This window comes from Agelaius phoeniceus, chromosome 4 (assembly GCF_051311805.1).
Source record: "Agelaius phoeniceus isolate bAgePho1 chromosome 4, bAgePho1.hap1, whole genome shotgun sequence".
NCBI lineage: Eukaryota > Metazoa > Chordata > Aves > Passeriformes > Icteridae > Agelaius > Agelaius phoeniceus.
In genome coordinates, this window is record NC_135268.1 from 44,276,104 (window position 1) to 44,293,922 (window position 17,819).

Below are 17,819 nucleotides of genomic sequence, written 5' to 3' on the forward strand. Positions count from 1 at the left end.
TTTCAAGATTCAGAAGGCAGATTACTTGAATTTCTAAGCTTGCATTTTCCTTAAAATATAATTAAATAAATCTTGGCATTAGGTAAAACATTCCAGAATTTTTGTGAACAATTTTTAGGGACTTTGGAACAGTCCTGTGGAGACATTTGTCAAATTAAGTAATGGCATACAAATGGAAAATCTACTCATTGCTGTTTTATATTCAGGACATGTGTGGAAGTAATTGTGAATTATTTGCAGATAGAAAGGTCTAGACACTTTTTAAAAAAATAAGGATCTATAAATGGAAATGCCAACAGACATGAATCAGTTGTGACACTGTGAAAATGATTCGAACACAAATCAATATAGTTGAAATGACCTGACTCTCCTGTAAACAACATAATATTCCAAAATGCTTTTAATAAATCCTAAAATTATTTGGTTTGCTGTAGAATCTGCTTGTTTACTGTTGGATTGTATAGGACTATAGCAAAACCACTGAAGACTATTGGTTCATTACTCACGTGGAATGAACTTTCTATTGCCTTTAGTAGTTCTGCCTTTAGTGCTTTTTTTATTCCATCTCTGATGCAAATTTTAGAATACATTTAATTCAGACTACTTTCAGATAATTAAAAATCTGTTCATCACATTGATATGGCGAACAATCAGCAGAGATACTGTTATTAATTAAGTCACATAAGATGGAGATGTAAAAGTTTGTTACCAAAAAGTGCTGGCAGATTATGTCAGTAATGTAAGAGATAAGGAGGTTTGGGGATTTTTTAAGGCTTATATTAAGAGAAATTAAAGGTATTGGGCCCCTCACTACAAGAAAAACATTGAGGCACTGGAGTGTGCTGGTCTCTCCTCCCTGGTAACAAGCAATAGCATTAGGGGAAATGGCTTCAAGTTTTGCCAGGGGAGGTTTAGATTGGATATTAGGAAAAAATTCTTCATGGAAAGGGTTGTCAAGCACTGGAACAGGCTACCCAGGGAAGTAGCTGAGTCACCATCCCTGGAGGTATTTAAAACGTGTAGATGTGGCACGTAAGGGCATGGTTGAGTGGTGGACTTGGCAGCAGGTTAATGGTTGGGCTCAATGGTCTTTTCCAGCCTAAATGATTCTGTGATTCTTTGTTTTGTGGATATATACCTGCTTAATTAGACATAAATTGCTAAATATTCTGTTGGTCCAAGGAATTCCTACCCCATTCATTTCAATCCACAGGACCAAACATTCAGTCATTATATGAAGAGCTAAATGCCAAATTCAATCAGATTTGATACAGAAAAGTAGATGCTAAAAAGTTCTTGGACAGTAAGACCTGATTCATAGAGTTCTAGGAAGTTTCTACTTCCATTCCTTTCTGTTGTAATATGAGTGAGCAGAGCTTCATCAAGGAGTATTTTCTCAAGCAGAGCTCCACTTTTCTATCAGTAGAAATCAGTGATATTAGCGTAATGTGAGGAAATTCATGAACAAAATGCCCAGTTCATACACACTGAGGTTTCTGGTATCTTCTATCTATTCTTTTAGGCTCATTTTAATGGACCAAAAGGGAATGGGGGAGCAGACAGAATACAAAGTTGTCTATATTATTAAAATTTTTGAGACTACACAGAATAAGTTGCAGGTTTTTACAAATAGGTCAGGTGTTATCCAGTGCACTGTGTGCTTAGTAGTTGAAGCTTTGTAATTACTTCGAAATAGAAAACCTTATAACCATCACAAAACGTTCATGGTGTTAGGATAGCCAACAGCACAAGCACTGAATTAAATCAAATCTCTGTTTCCCTGTCCTCTGTTTCTGTTTTCTTTAGCAGCCACATTGATGCAATACCCAGAGCTCATTGCTAGAAATCTAGAAGTTGGAACCCATGTTCATAGAAAGACAGACTTAAAACAAAAATAGGTTCTCATTTAATTCATACTTTTCCTGACAAAACAAAACCCATTCTGGCACCCTGAATTTCCCTAAGTGCTCAGGAATCCTTGCAGTATTAGGACAGTTTGTCAATTGTCTATTGCCAGCACCCCTAGATGCTGTGCATTTTAAATATGAATAGTTACGTCAGAGATACATTTTTCTTTACATTTCTTGGTTATCTCCCATCTGTTCCTAGTCTTATCAAACTTATGATTTTCTTAATTTACTGGTCACTTGTTCCAGGAAATCATTATGTTCTCCAGGATTATTTATTCTTCTCATGAAGTGGTGTATGTTACTGGCATCTTTCCTAGAATTAATTTCACTTTTAGCAATATCTCCCCATGGCATCAATACTTTTTTTTTTCCTTTAATTTTTAGAAGATTTATTTTCTACTTCAGTGATTTCCTGTTTCTTTCTGATTCAGGAGTCTGTATATTTTTAATATCTTGTACAATTTTTCTTTCATCTTTAACTTTTCTCTTTCTCACCAGTTTAGCAAGATGGCCTAATAGGTCCTGTGACTCCTTCCAAGAAAAGGAATTATCATAGTATAGATTTTAGGATTTCTATCTAGAGTGGTGATTATTTTCCTACTGTCCTACAATGCTTACAGTGAAGTTAACAGCAAGACCAGCTTCTTATCATGGTACAGAAATCATAGGGATTTTAGAGTAGATGAAGAAAAACAATGGGATGCAATAAAAAAATAGAGAGACTGTACCATGAAATAGAAAGAAAATATTTAACCATGGTATCATAAAAAAATCCATAGAAGTTTAGTTTTAGAGGACTGTGAATCACTAACTGTCTGATTAACCAGACAAAAGATGATGAGCAGCCATGCAGATACATCAGTCCAAGCAGTCTAGTTCAAAATTCTGTACATTCAGTGGCTCATGAGGAACCATAGCCCTTTTTAAGGCCACGGCTTAGCAGAATCAAACAAGAAAAGAAATTCTGCCACTGTCTTTATTTCACTAAAAACAAATTACAGTACTGTGAACATTGTCTCAGAAGATTGTTTGCAGAGTTTTATCTTTATAAAAGAAACTAAGAGCCAAAGTAACATAGTCATTCACTTTTTTTTCTTTAGTTCTTTTTATGAGACATAATTCAGATTAAGAAATTGGCCACCACTGTTAAATGTGTGCTTTATGTTGTATCTAAGACCCCTGCAAGAACAACATTTAAGATTTCCTGATAACTGTTTCTTATGGCAAAAACGGCATATTTGCCCTGAAAGTCTTCTGAATTCCAAAAATTTCAAGTATTAGTAGTAATGAAATGCATTTGTAACTCCTCCAAACTGGGCTCTGTTCAGAGTAAAATGACAATGGAATTGTGAGATACAACAACAATGCTGGGACAGTCCAGCTGTGCCAAGCAAAATATGCTGCAGCTGAACAAATTTTTGTCTGAAGATTTCTTGTTCTTTCTTCTTCTTCTTCTTTCTTCTCCTCCTTCTTCTTCTTCTTCATAAGCAAAGCCATATAGTAAATCAAGAAAAAACAAATAAACCAAGACTACAATGAAAAGTTATGAAGGCGTTTGACTTCAGACACAGAAGGCCAGTCTCTCACCTGTGGGAAGAGGACACTACCCGGAAAAGAAACACTCAGAAAGAAAATAAACAAATAAACAGAAAAGACCGAACAGGACCCAGGCCCCATTTTCCTTTCTCATTGCAAGCAACTCAAACATATGTTCTGTGGGGTTTTTGTTGTTATGGATTAGGTGTTTTCTCTTTTTTTCAGTTAATCCTCCCAACCTTAAGTGTCCTATTTGGAAATAGAAGGTCTTAGATATCCCTGAATTTCTCTATGTGTTTGCATTGAATTAGATTAGTCAACAAGTCCTTTTATCAGCTATGAAAATATCTGGCAGACAAGGAAAGAAATGGATGAAAGTGCAAATAAACTACAGTCCCCTAATCTCTGCAGATAGCACATTTCCAGGAAAAAGCACCAATGTCATTTCTTCTACATACATACAACAAAAAAGTAAAAGCATAAATGAAAATTTCTAAGCCATATCAGTTAAAAACCATTTATAGAAAAGGGCTAGAGACAGGAATTGTTCAGAAACTGAGAAGTCATTCAAATTGCCAAGTGAGTCATTTATATATGCAGATTGCTTGCCTAACATATAATCTTGAAATATGCACTTATAACTCTGGCTTCAGTGAAAAACTTGAAGTTGATATTAAAAATACATGTAGAAATGAATTCTAACCAGTATTCATAAGCCCAATGTGCTATTGAAGGAAAAAAAGTAGAAGTACAGGCAGAAGTCAGACATTTCTTTTGAAAGTATTTATAACTGGATTTTAGTTAATGTGGAACAGCAGTACTTCTTAGGAGCACATAAGAAAAAATTATGAAAGAGACACTAGTTCTGCCATGTTTAATTTTTAAACACCTAGAAAATTAGGCACCCAGCAGCAATATTCAAAGTGTTCAACAAGCTGAATTTCAAACCACCATCGGGAAGTGAAAATTCAAAAAAAATTATCTCATCACCCAGATGTAATAAAGAAATTAAATCTGTAAGATTTTCAAGATTGAACTCTCTCCTAGGATTACTCTCCTAAACCAGAATATCCCTTTTCAGGAAGAAAAACATAGTTCTAGAAACATGTGTTTAATATCTAAATAAGATTCCCATTACAACAGCATGCATTTATAGGTAATAAGCCTGATAGCCTATTCCACTTGGTTTGTAATTAGATCTAAACCTGTAGCTCACATGTTCTGACAATTAAACTGCACAAATAATCATTGCCTTTCACTCCTCTTTCCTAATCCTTCTTTTGTCTTTCTCTCATTATCCACTTAGAGGTTTACTGCTAATCCAAAACGAAACAGGAGACATGGAGAGGCATGGTCTTTGTGAATGGCAGTATTTTGTGTAGCTGTAGCACTGCAGACACAATACTCAGGCTGCTGTATTCAGCTTCTACTTCTCTACATCATGTTGAGCAACTGCACAGTATTTTGACACTCTCCTTGGCACAAAGGTCAAGTTTAGATGTTAGGAAGAAACTGTTTATTGTGAGAGTGCTCAGACACTAGGACAAGTTGCCCAGATGTCCCATCCCTGGAAGTGTTCAAGGCCGCGTGGGATGGGGGTCTGAGCAACCTGACCTGGTGCCCATGACAACAGGCTGGAACAAGATGAGCTTTAAGGTCCCTTCCAACGGAAACCACTGGAAACTATTCTATGATTTTATGACTCATAGCTTCAGAGAAGTGCTAAGATTCCTCAAAACAGCCTTTAGAATTTGGGCAGCTTTCTAGAATAACAATTGCTAGACAGAAGTTTTCAGGGTGAAAAGTTGTATAGGTACTGTGTTTTTTTTAGTGGGACTAATATTAACTGCTTACATTACACACCTGTATCAGGTTTGAAATAAATAGCATGATGATCCTATTTTGATAACTAACAGGTAGTTAATATAATAATGAAACAACAATAATGCTTATTTTCCAGATCCTATGAGAAGTATATTCAATACCATGTGGGGATTTTTATTGGAAATTATATGGGAAAGTTTTATTTCAATTTCATTTTTATTATGGCCTCTTGTCTAATTTTGAGCATATTTTTCATTCAAAATGGATAGAAGTATATCATGAGGGTATCAGGGTACTGAACCCTGGCTTGTTTACAATTATATGCTACTGAATGACATAGCTCTGTAGTTCCCTAATGTGACCAAGGGACCAGCTTAATGACAGCCCAAGGGCTACCCATACCCTTTGGAATTTTGCAGGAACCGGTGCTTGCCCCAAAATTGAATTGTGTTTGTATTGTGCACTCACTGACCAACAATAAATAGTTAGGTAGCTATTTTTTTGCTTTTCTTCAATCTAGCATTATTAGTGTGAAGTTTTTTTCCAAGCATGAATTAGCATGTGTAGGAGATTAAAATGGAAACTGTTCCCCTTGCAGAAGTTCTTGAATTTCACTGGGTCACTGTTGCTTCAACAGTAGTATGAAAGAACACTGTCCTTCTGATTTATGAGCTCTAGGTCTTCTACAGACCAAAGCCTGAACAAAATCCTCCCTCATGTCATTTCCTAGGAAATGCTTACACAGCCACAACTTTGGCAACATTCTGATAAGTACTATTACCATAACACTGATAAATATCAGTGGGAGCCATTGTCTTACCAGTTAAATTATCATAGGGGCAAAACATTTCCAAAGAATTTTAACCCTACACTTTACAATAAACACTTTGACCTTATTTTTGCTACTAGTAATAATTTCTTTTAGAGAAGTATAACAAATGGTTTGTGCTACTTAATTTAAAGATTAAAGACTTAAAATATATTTTTGACATCTAGCACTGAAGGAGGCAGTGCAAGTTATGCATAGCAAAACCAAAATATGTCCTATCAAACACAAGTATCTTTCTGCCCTTAAAACTTGTTAACTTCTCTTGTGCACTGTCAAACAACTGTTGTCATCCACTCTGAATCAGACAGGATGTTTTATAAATTTTTGTAATCTTGGTTTCTACAAAGTATGATTCTCATTTGAAGATGTGCTCGTGCACACACATACAGCTGTTCCCAGCACCCTACGCTCAAAGGCATAAAATGCATAATGCAATACTTGAGGCAGACCAAAATCAAGGACGAGCAAATAACTCACAAATAAACTGTTTCTCAGAAAACCACTTCATGTTCCTTCCTTGTAAACACATTTCATTGCAGTCTATGTCAGTCTTTAATTCTTTAAGTGTTTCTTAAGTTCTGACATACATAATGAAAAGTCAACATCGAAATGTGTGAGAAATGGAATAAATTTTAAAGTTAGAATGAATCACAGTGCTCAAATTAAGAAGCCTATGAAAGGAGTATATGAAAATTAGAATAGGCATCCAAAAATTATGGTAGAGAGGGGAAAAACTGTTTACAGCCTCATCCAAAATGTAAAAACCTCCACATACACTGTTATCTTGACCTAGATCTCTAGTGAGATTTAACCCCATCTTTCCCCTACCATCTAGCTACTGTGAACTGTAGACATTTGGGAACTAAAAGAGAACCAGGGAACATTTTTCTCTTTCTGTTAGTGTAGGACATTTTCATAGAAGAGACTTAAACTTTCATTAAGGTAGACCAGAAATATACATATGAGCCGACCGCTTTAAATTTGGACAAATACCTGAGTTCTGACCCTGTGTCAAGGACTAGTTATGTGCTGTATGCATATCTAGCATACAAAGAGAATATAAAACATATAAAAATCCTCTGAAATAGGAATTTAAGCATAAATTTTTGAATTCCATGTGACTGATTGTATTTACTGGAATGTTGTCTAGTGCTTTCACACTCCTAATAAATATTGAAACCTAATGCAAACTGGCATGGGCTCAACACAGCTGAGGGCTGACAGCAGCCAGTTGACTGGGACTTCCTTTGGGACACCAAGGCCTCCTACAGCCAAGACTGAGTGCTGTAGCTAGGAAAAGTCTGCTGCCACTTACACAAAAGGACTAACTCCTACACCATTTTCAGGGGAAAATGCTTTGAGGACAATTTCAGAGAAATTCCATTATTTCCAGACCTGTTTTAAGTATACCCACTTTCCCTGTAGAAGTCCCTCAAAAAACTAGATGTTGGAGGTCCTGAGAAAGAGTTGCATATTTGATGCTGAACTGGGATGGGAAGACCTCAAAATCTTTCATACAGTTGTGAGTCTTCACCCTGAGTTAACTACTTACCTCATTAAAAAAAGAAAAAAGCAGCTTGTACTAATCACTCAGCAGTGTCATCTAACTAGCAAGTGGTTCTCCCTGAGGCTTTTCTACCTTCTCTAAAAGACTGAATATCAAGACCATCAAAAAGCAAGAAAATCAGTGCTAGAGTTGTCAGGGAACTGCCAGGCTCCTTTTCCTACTCTAAGTAGTTCAGTGTATAAAAGCTGGGCAAATGACTCCTATGTGGTAGCAGTACTTTCTATTCTTCATTTTTAACTGCTTAATTTCTCTTCCAGACTACACAGAAAGGAAATAACTTGACAAGATTTTAATTATGCCTTACTTTATATACTTTATGAAGTAATTTACTGATGGTACCTGGCAGGAGCTGTCAATGTGATTCACAGAAATCTTCAACACCCAGATCAGAGGAGCTGACTAAACTCCAAATATGGCAACAGGAACTTTTTCCAGGATATCAGAGAATAGGCCAAATAACAGCATACCAGCCCAGTGTCCTGCCTCACTAGCACCCCCAAAAAACCCAAAATACACAAAAAAATCCCAACACATCACAATCACCAAGGGATAAAAAACCCCAAGAAACAAAAATCAGACACCACAAAAGCTGTAGATGTCTTCTTTCCCCTAGGACACTTGAAAATCCAGACCTCAGCAGACTCTGACATACATCCAAGTTGTAACTTGCCTTCATACTCATAGATACCCAATATTACCTTTCAAAGGGCCTGACAGCTTTTCTAAGCCATTCCAAGACAGGTTGTTCAGTAAGGAAGATCAGCTGATATCTTAAATAATCTTGCCATAGTAATCAAGCAAGCCTCTATCTTGCAAAGTAGGGGTGGAAGAAGTTGGAAAGACTGGGAATCTGTAAGGTTAATCCTTCAACCTAGCACTTCTGTTCCAGGGCTGTATAGGATGCTCCAAAGTATGACTCCTGAAATAGCAGAATTACTTCCTCTATGGGGCTTGCAAGGTGGCGTGGGGTTAGGTGTAGTTTGGTCTTAGAAAATTTATTTTGGCTTTTTTTTTCCATTATATTAAGTGGAAAGACTATTTCTTCTAGAGGAGATCAATTTTATTAAAAAAAAATATTAGAATTTGTTAGACAAATCACCCAGGAAACACATAACCAATTATTCCAAAATGAAATAATTTAAACTGTGGCTAAATGAGTAACAAACTAGAAGGAGGCCATTTCTATCAGCAACATTCAGATACTTCACAAATCCTTTACTTCAGTCCAGTCAAAATACAACAGGGAAGCATTTAAGAGGCCTAATCCTTTCCCTGGGTTTCCAGTGATGTGTCGAAGTCAGAAACCACTTTGGAAGGCTGGCCAAGCCACAGCATTTGTATCCAGCCTGTCTGTAAATAGACGAGTATTGTTGTAATAATAAACAATGGGGGAACTGAAATGCTGGCAGTAATACTTTCTGAAGGACGATGAAAATTGCAGCTCACTGTCCTCTGGCAGGGATTAGTTTCACAGCTTTGAGGAATTTATCATCTAATTGAGTAACATGTCTCCAAAGCGGAAAGCTGGCTATGATAGCAGGATGGAAGTTAGCATTAGAAACACCAGTAAAAGATAAATCCAAGTAAGCCATTTTTGGCACACAAACACAGGTCCAGTAAAGGTTTGCAGAGTATCAGTTTCTTTCCCAAATCAACAGAAAATGTCTATATAAAGCATACAACGTCTAAGTAGAATCTTGAAAGAAATTGTGTTGAGCAATTTGATCTCTTTCTTGCAGCACAACCCTAACATATTTTCATTCACTAACCATGACCCAGTAGAAAGAAAATTCTTCCTTTAGAACCAAACAGACTTACTATTATAGGATCCTGTGGTTTCTGAGCAAAACCATTTAAACTCTCTATAGAATACTGGGATGTATGATATCAATAACTCTTCATCAAACCAAAAGTGTAATAAGTATATAAAAATACAACAGCCACTAGCTCTTTGTCTCAGCTCGTATGTAATATTATTCTTCAAAGATAGCAAAAGCCAATGTAAATTCACAGCAGTTTTATGCTCTGTAATATTGTGTTCCTGTAAAAAGTTAAAAAATTTCTAGCAAAAAGTGCTTCATATTTGTTTACAGCTGTTAGCTGGTGTTATAACCTCTGCTTTTATAAAAATCTTCATTTCTATACATTCTTTTTATTCATTCCACTATTAAAAAAATCCAGAATATTCTGAGCTTTCTTTTCATCATATGCAAACTCACTACGGGGCAAACCAATCTAATAATTTAGAATGGTTCCCCTATAAACCTTCTAAAAACTCACTGTTGCAAAAGATTTCAACGGGATCGTGTGTTACTATTGGCAAAAAAGTCAGAGTGCAACAAAAATTTCACATCAGATAACCCCAGTACAAAGCACACAATGTTTTTTCCATCGTGGATGCTCAGTTGAAGCACATTGGCCTAACTTGACTGGTGCCACTGAAACTTGCTAATTTATATAGCAATGTAGGTTCTGCTGACAGTCCCTTATAACCTCAGAGGTATATTCCTGGTCCTTCTGGCACAAACTTCACATGCCTAGCAGTTTGAGTGAAGACATTTTTTAAAATAAGAAGAATCACCAACCTTCCATCAGTTAGCAGATAGGAGATAGAGAGAGGAGAAATGTTCATTTTTTTCCAATATGAAATTAAATGTGCCTAAAGTGGAGAGAAAGTGATAGTTCTGATTAGGGACTTAAGTCAGAAAGCCACATAATTTCCCCACCACACGTGGAAAAAACTTTACGATTAATCAGAGTTGTCACCACAACTCTGAGGACAAGTATTCCTTTAGAAGTGTGTGCTGTAGCAAAAGCAGTATTTACAAAACATGCATAATAATGATCACAATATTATGATATCAAGTTGAGAAATATTCTTTATCCTGAAGTTAAGAAAATATTTTTTTCCTTTAAAGAAGAAAACTGAAAGTTTAATTTGCAAAAATTTTTCTCATAATATAGTGTATACACTCATTCAACAGGCCATGTACTCTCCTCACATTTGGTTGTTAAGTAAAATATATGCAGAATTGTAGCTAGTAAACATTTTATTGAAAAAACACTTGGTTCAATCCCCTAAGTCCTTGCATCTTTAAAAAAATCATTTCATAGTTTTTATTCTGTCAAAATGAACAGCATTTATTATTAACTCAATGTCCACAGATATTTTGACTTAGATTTTAATTCAAGTGTCCTGTAATTATTCAAGAACTTAATGGAATCATAACTACTTTTCTTATGATCTCAGATGCACAGTAATCAGTAATCAGTAATTTAGAAGCAACTCTCTCCACAAACTCCAACTTGTCATACTTGTGGGATCATAGAATCCTTCCAGATCGAATTTCTCCATGATGAAGATAAAGCAGAAAGTGATTAGAAGCAAAGCATCTCTCCTGCTGAAGAGGCTCAGTCTACTGATTCAGACAAGAGCTACTCCGGAGTGACACAGACTGTGTGGACACAAGGACAACTATTCCCTCTATTCATCTGCTTCTTCTTTCTAATGTAGCTTCTATAATTAAATGGATCACAGATGGTAAAAACATTGCCTTAACTGTGGTGGTTTGATGGGAAATATGTTTTCTGGGATGCTGTGGTCAGGCCAATGGGTGCTCAGATTTTAATATTGGCACCTAATGTGGCCATTGGGACATTGGATCCGCCCCTGAGCACACGGGGTTAAAGCAGGGCTCTCCCCTGGGAGGCTCTCTTGGGTTCCAGCCAGTGAAAGGTTCAGAGCTGCCCTGCCTGGCTGCGGGCTGGGCGGGGCAGGGGCAGCCATGCGGCCGGGTGAGGTAGGCCCAGGGGCAGCCATGGGGCCGGGTGAGGTAGGCCCAGGGGCAGCCATGGGGCCCGGTGAGGTAGGCCCAGGGGCAGCCATGGGGCCGGGTGAGGTAGGCCCAGGGGCAGCCATGGGGCCGGGTGAGGTAGGCCCAGGGGCAGCCATGGGGCCGGGTGAGGTAGGCCCAGGGGCAGCCATGGGGCCGGGTGAGGTAGGCCGGGCCCTGGACAGAAGGGAGGGGAAGGGCCCTGCAGGATGGAAGGGTGGAGGAGCACTGAGAGGCATCGGGCAGCCACCCCCTCCCCACAGGAGAGACAGAGAGAGAGAGCCTGTGCCTGTGCTGGAGCCACCTTGAAATTTAATTGTGGTCAGCTGAGAAGGAGAAGGGGGTGCAAGAAGGTGCCTGGCTGGGCAGCTGTGGGAGTTTCTCGGATGATGGAAACATTACAAACGCTAATCCTTCTGGAGCTGAATGAGAAGAGAGATGGAGATGAGATAAGAGGAAATGGGCCATGAGAGAAATAGAGAAGAATTCAGGTTGAAGAGATGATGGAGTAGCTTTTGCTGGACTCTTTGTGTAGCCATGGACAGAGCCATGTTTCCTTGTGATACAGGGACTGCATTCTAGGGGGAGGCAATGCCTCAGGACCAAGAGGGTTCAGTGTGGGTACCCCTCGGCCCCAGGGGGTGAAAAATATGGGGGGGACAGATGTCCCAAAGTTGAGACTGTGCCTTTTTGGAGTGGGACGAAGCATCCTTAAAAGTCGACCCTAGAAGCAGCTCTGGTCCGTGTTCAGTGGTGAGAGCGCTGGACACGAAAGGAAGAGGTCACCATTGGCACAAGAAGGACTCCTTCTCCTCTTGATGAACTGAGGATTGAGCATTCTGAAGGGTGGTGTCGGACTGGGAGTCGATGATTTGGGGAATGTATTGTATTGGGAATTTGGTGGGGAGGAGGAAGAGATGTATTTATGAAGTTTTCATTTTCCTTGTGTGTTTCTTTTTTTCCCTTTCCCTTGTAGTTTAGTTAATAATTTTTTTTTTCTAAGTGGGAGCCTGCCTTGCTTATTCCTGGTCACATCTCACAGCAGAAACCAGGGAGAGAGTATTCTCATGGGGGCACTGGCATTGTGCCAGTGTCAAACCATGACATTAACCTATGTGTAAAACAATTTTATTTTCTCAAAGCCATTTTTCCCATGTAACAAAGTCTTAGTTAACATCCTGAGGAAGAAGTAATCCATGTAGTGCAAATGCAGGGCAGAACCCTGCAGTCTGACATGTATCTGTCATTCACTCAGTTGCAATATTGTAAAACTGTCACATATTCTGGAGATGGTATCTGAAGATCTCTACAGCTCTCTAACAATTTCTGCAGATATCTCAAGTTATCATAGCAGGGCCTGCTGCCTGTCAATTGGCAGTCCTGTGCAGTTCTGGCCTCTTTTGTACCTCAAAAGGTAAATCATGAAGCAATAGTTAAGAAGAAAGAGAGAACATGCTACAGAACAACCCAGCATTCAGCCAGTTCCAGGCCACTCAAAAGTGTATCATTATACGTAAAGCAAGCTATGTTTGCATAAACTGAGCTGCAAAAATGCAGCTTCACTCTCTGTTAATGTGAACTGGAGCTCACTCCAGGGTCTAGGCATATAGAGACCACCTTGCATGAGGGGGATATCCTATACTGAGGTAATTTTTCAGCTTAACATTCCCTACAATGAGACATAAACCATATGTAAATTGGTCAAGAACTTAGCTTGGCAGCATTAAGGCAGCACAGTAAATGAGATAAGGAACATTAAAATGCAGCCCACATCCTTGTTCCCACACTTATCAGTCTTCACATTATCACATTAGCTTCTTCACTTCATTGTGAAAAATCGAGTTTGTAAATCTCTATCCTGATAGCATCTAACTTTCAGGTCTATTATTCCTTCCATGGCAATTGGGGACACTATTGAGACTTCAAATGTTCTCTTGACTCCATTTTGCTAAAAGAAAACCTGAGGATAATTAAAAAGGACAGTAGTGGTTGGAAACTGCCAATCACAGAAAACAGCAAAGGTTTTTGTAGGCAAAAAAAAAAATCTCTTCTGATATTTACATGATCCTAGATAATTCAGGATCATTTATAATTAGTTGAACTTGAGGGTGTCATTTGAGTTTTTAGAAGGCCAGTGTCATTACTTTGAATTCTATGAGAGAGCTGTTTTACATCACTGAATCTCTATTAAAGGTCAACTGACAACACTAAAGTGTTGGTGAAAGAGAAATCATTACATGTAGCATTATTGACCAGTGTGTAAGTGCCCCATTAAAATTTATAAAGTTACCAATGATTGCTTTTCTCCAATAAAAATATTTTACTAGACGAGCGTGCATTTGATATCATATCATGCTTAAAGGAAATTTGCAACCCTCTTCTGGTTCTTCTTTTTTGGGTTTTGTTTGGTTTTTTTTAGTGTGAGACGAGTGTGGTACTTTAGATCTAGTATTTCCATCTTTCAATATAATTTGCAAATAGCTTTTAAGAATCAAAGTATGGGTATTCATTTTAATACTTATTTAGGAATCTCTTTGCTACCAACCATGAAAGAAGCTTACCAAGAAAATCTAGATCGGTCACCTTCTGACATATTATGGCCACCATTATCAGAATACAGTCTCCCAGTCCTCCCCTTTCAGGTACCAGAAATTAACTAGATTTTCTTCAATTATTGGACCTCTGGACTGTGATTTCATCAATTATGAACTCTTCCCTCTTTCTGTCATTTTTAAGGAAACATCTGGGTAGGATTATTGAGCCTCTCTTGCTATTCCTCTTGGTCTTGAGCAAAATCATAATTTTTGGAAAGATAAAACATGTCCAAATTCTCTCTATCTCTTTAACTGCTTAAATAAGCAACTGGGGCATAACATGTTTTGTTGGCCCAACAAAATATGAGGGTCTAATGGGCATATACAGTCTATAAAGGTATCACAGGCATGTGTCCCAATAAAGTCTGGTTTTTATGCAGAAGGTGTGAGATTAGCACCTAGGTGGGCCTCTACCTGATACAAAATTGACACATGAGCAAGATATGCAACCTAGAAGTGCTCAAAAGATCTACAAAAGTGGATGCAGTGCTCTGTGGATCTTCACCTATTCTTCCTGAAAGCATCTTATGCCATTTTTCTTTTCAAATACTGCAATATTTTCCTGAAACTGTTTAGTGAATTTCTAATTTAGGAGGGAGAAATTAAATGTATTTCATTCAAGTCATAAATGAAGAAGAACTGTTACAAGTGTGCTAGTTTTAGCTATATCAGCTGTAGAAGTAACTGAACCCTTTTCAGGAATAGCCAATCTTTCTATTCATAGATCTGTTACTGATAGAGGGCACAACAGTGTTAGCAATGACTTTTAGACAGTATGCTTTTAAAGAATATTATCTGTATCTCTGGTCCACTTTTTTTTCTAAGAACTGGAAATCTGGTACAACATGGGGTACTTTTTATTTCAGCCATTTTACTCATTCAGCACTCAACTGATGAAAGGTTCTACAAGGGCAAGAGAGGAAGAGAGGCAGCAGAGTTCCTAAGCAGGCAGTTGCTATTAACAGGAAACGATCTATGTTCCCCCCCTGACACAGGCACTTTTCAAAACTCAGTAGAATCCACTCCTCTCTCTCTCAGATGCAAAAGAGAATGAAGTATTTATTTTCCAGAAACTTTCTGTCTCCTCTAGTCAGGTAGAATTTGCTTGTAGCATTGGATATCAAAAGGACATAAAGCAGAAGCAGCAAAAAGATCTAACTTCCAAAGAATACTTTTTCTTGTGCTTGTTCTATTTTTAATCAATCAGAATCATTGTATCATGCCACTTTCAGAACTAAAAATATGTTTACTCCTATTCTCCCAGTTAGATATGTTAAAAGACATCTCAAACCCAGCCAGTCAAGTAAGAAAACACTTAGAATACAGAGTAAAAAGCTTTGTGTTACATGAATAGTTTTGTATCAATATTCATTTACTGTCAACTTGGAAATTCAGGCTGATTTCAAATGACAATCTAAAATATACAAGCAGCATCAATCAGTCAAGCTTTATTTCATCTGCTTTTGTTGTGGCAGAATTATGTATCTTATTATAATATACAATAGGAAAACACAGAGGAAAAAAAATACAAACTATAATGCCTAGTAAAATACAGCAAAAGATACATCAATTTATAGTATAAAGTAATGTTAGCACAGCAAATGCTCTATAACAGCACTGCTGAGAATACTCTAGCTTCATGTTGCTATCCTCTCTCTAGACCCATATCACACTGTTACCTCTCAGGAATTTATGTTTATTTAACCTTTCAATTTTCCTGAACTGGGCTAATGCTAAAAAGGATCCTTTTCTCTCCTCTCAGCAAATATCTAAGTAAAATATTTATTTCCTTGCTCTCTGTTTTAATATTAGAACTGGGTTCCATTCTCCTTTGCTGTAGAAAAGAAAATACTCATATCTGTACTCCCCGTGCTTTTACAGAGATGCTTCCTTTAACTGGCAGTCTTTACTTTTATGTCACAGATAAATAATAACAAAGAGGAGGGGGTGGATGAAAAGCAGGCTTTTTATCTGTAAGCAGCCATGGCCATATAATTTTTTTTATTTTACTTTATTTTACTTTGTCTCCTTTATTTGTTTTCCTCAGTTCTAAAGTCAAAGATTCCTGTACCTGACTTCTTTTCCTTTGAATACAAGCATAGCAGATCTGATCCTCAAGTTTTCCTGTGTGAAGAAACCCAAAATTCCTCCCTCCATCCTCCTTAGCAGACCTTGGTACCCAGAGTTAGCAGAAAAACTCCTACTCTATCTGGGTTTTCGCTCAGAAAGTAGAACTAAGCCCAGGTAAACTTTTCCAAAGAAGCCACATCTTTGTTTAGTCATAGTGCAAAGCAGTGTGTACCATTTCTGCAAACAAAGCATTTAAATTCCTACAGATAGACCTATGTCTGTCACTAGCCCTGATATGTCTAGTGGCTCTTACTGATTTACTGATATTTTTCATAAGCTCCAAAGATCAAAGATTCCTAACTGTCAAGATCCCCCGTTTTGCTCAAAACTAAAGTAAACAACATAGTTAGAACACCTTCTTCCTGCAACAAATCTGAGATGAGCCATCTCCCCTCTTCTATTGCATTCTGACTGCCCCATCCAGATGTGGAAACACATACACAGGTACTCTTCCAAGATTAGTCAATTTTCAATCATCTGCTATAGTGATTGCAGCATTAGTTGTTCAAGCAGTTGTTTCATATTACAGTTCCTAGTGATGTTAGTGAATTGGTGATGTTGGACCAGTCCCTGTATTTTATCAACAATGTCAAAAGGAAAAAGTATCACAAAACAATATTTCTTCTTAAATTCTGTGATTGCCAGAACCTGGAAAACTCCGTATGTAGCTGAAGTACTGACCAGCATGTTGTTTGTATTGCCTATGAAATGTAATAAAATATTTATTTTGTGTTGCTTTTTTTTTTACATTCTAGAATATTTTAGAATTATTTTCAAGGTATTATTCATCATTTTTTATTTTTCATTCTTTTTTTCTCTATCTTGAAATAACCAGAAGGCATAACACACACAAGAGTTTGGAAAATAATTATAAATGTCCTGAAATTTTCCAACTGGATTTTAAATGACTGTAGTCTTAGAGCAAGCGTGTAAACTGCAGCCCCCATAATTAACTTCAGTATTATGGAGTATTTCGAGGTAAGAATCTGAATTTTGCACAGGGAGGAAATTAGATTTTGAATTAGGATTCAGACCCGCTTTCAAGATTTATTCTTCAAAGCCTTACAGCCTTTCTTTCAGTGATGCTAGACTGTTTATTCAGGTGTAGGCAGACACGCACACCTGCTGCCTGCACATCACTCAAGCAAGCTCAGAAGCCACCCTGCTGCAGCCTGAGCTGCTTGCTCCTGCCTCTCACAACAGAACAGACAGGATCTAAGACAGCCAAGACAGCAACATTACAACAGTTCCAAGGACAGTTTTTTTTAATCTCAATCAGAAAATTAAACAGGCTACACCTTGTTGGATAGACATGCTCTATTGCTGAAATATTTTTTTTTCAAGGACAACACTGGAACAATGTATCGTATAAGAAGCTGTTTAAAGTAACAGTCTTAGACTAGGATTTGTTAGAAATTATCAGCTATAGTGGCTTAAGAGGCCTTACAGTCTAAAGATGACTGAAGTAGGGTTAGGCTGCAGCTGTAGAAGATGAAAGAATTCATGAGAGAGATTCAGTTCTTGGGGACATTACAGGTTTTTCATCTCAAGTGAGATTTAGCCCTGTTACACATCTCAGTTTGTGCTGGCGTCTAA

At 37.7% G+C, this 17,819-nt stretch overlaps 1 long non-coding RNA gene across 1 annotated transcript in view; it reads right to left on the minus strand.

Moving 5' to 3' along the window:
- Positions 1-17,819, minus strand: part of LOC143693845 (uncharacterized) — a 221,991-nt gene that overhangs the window by 191,514 nt on the left and 12,658 nt on the right. The window lies entirely within an intron of this gene.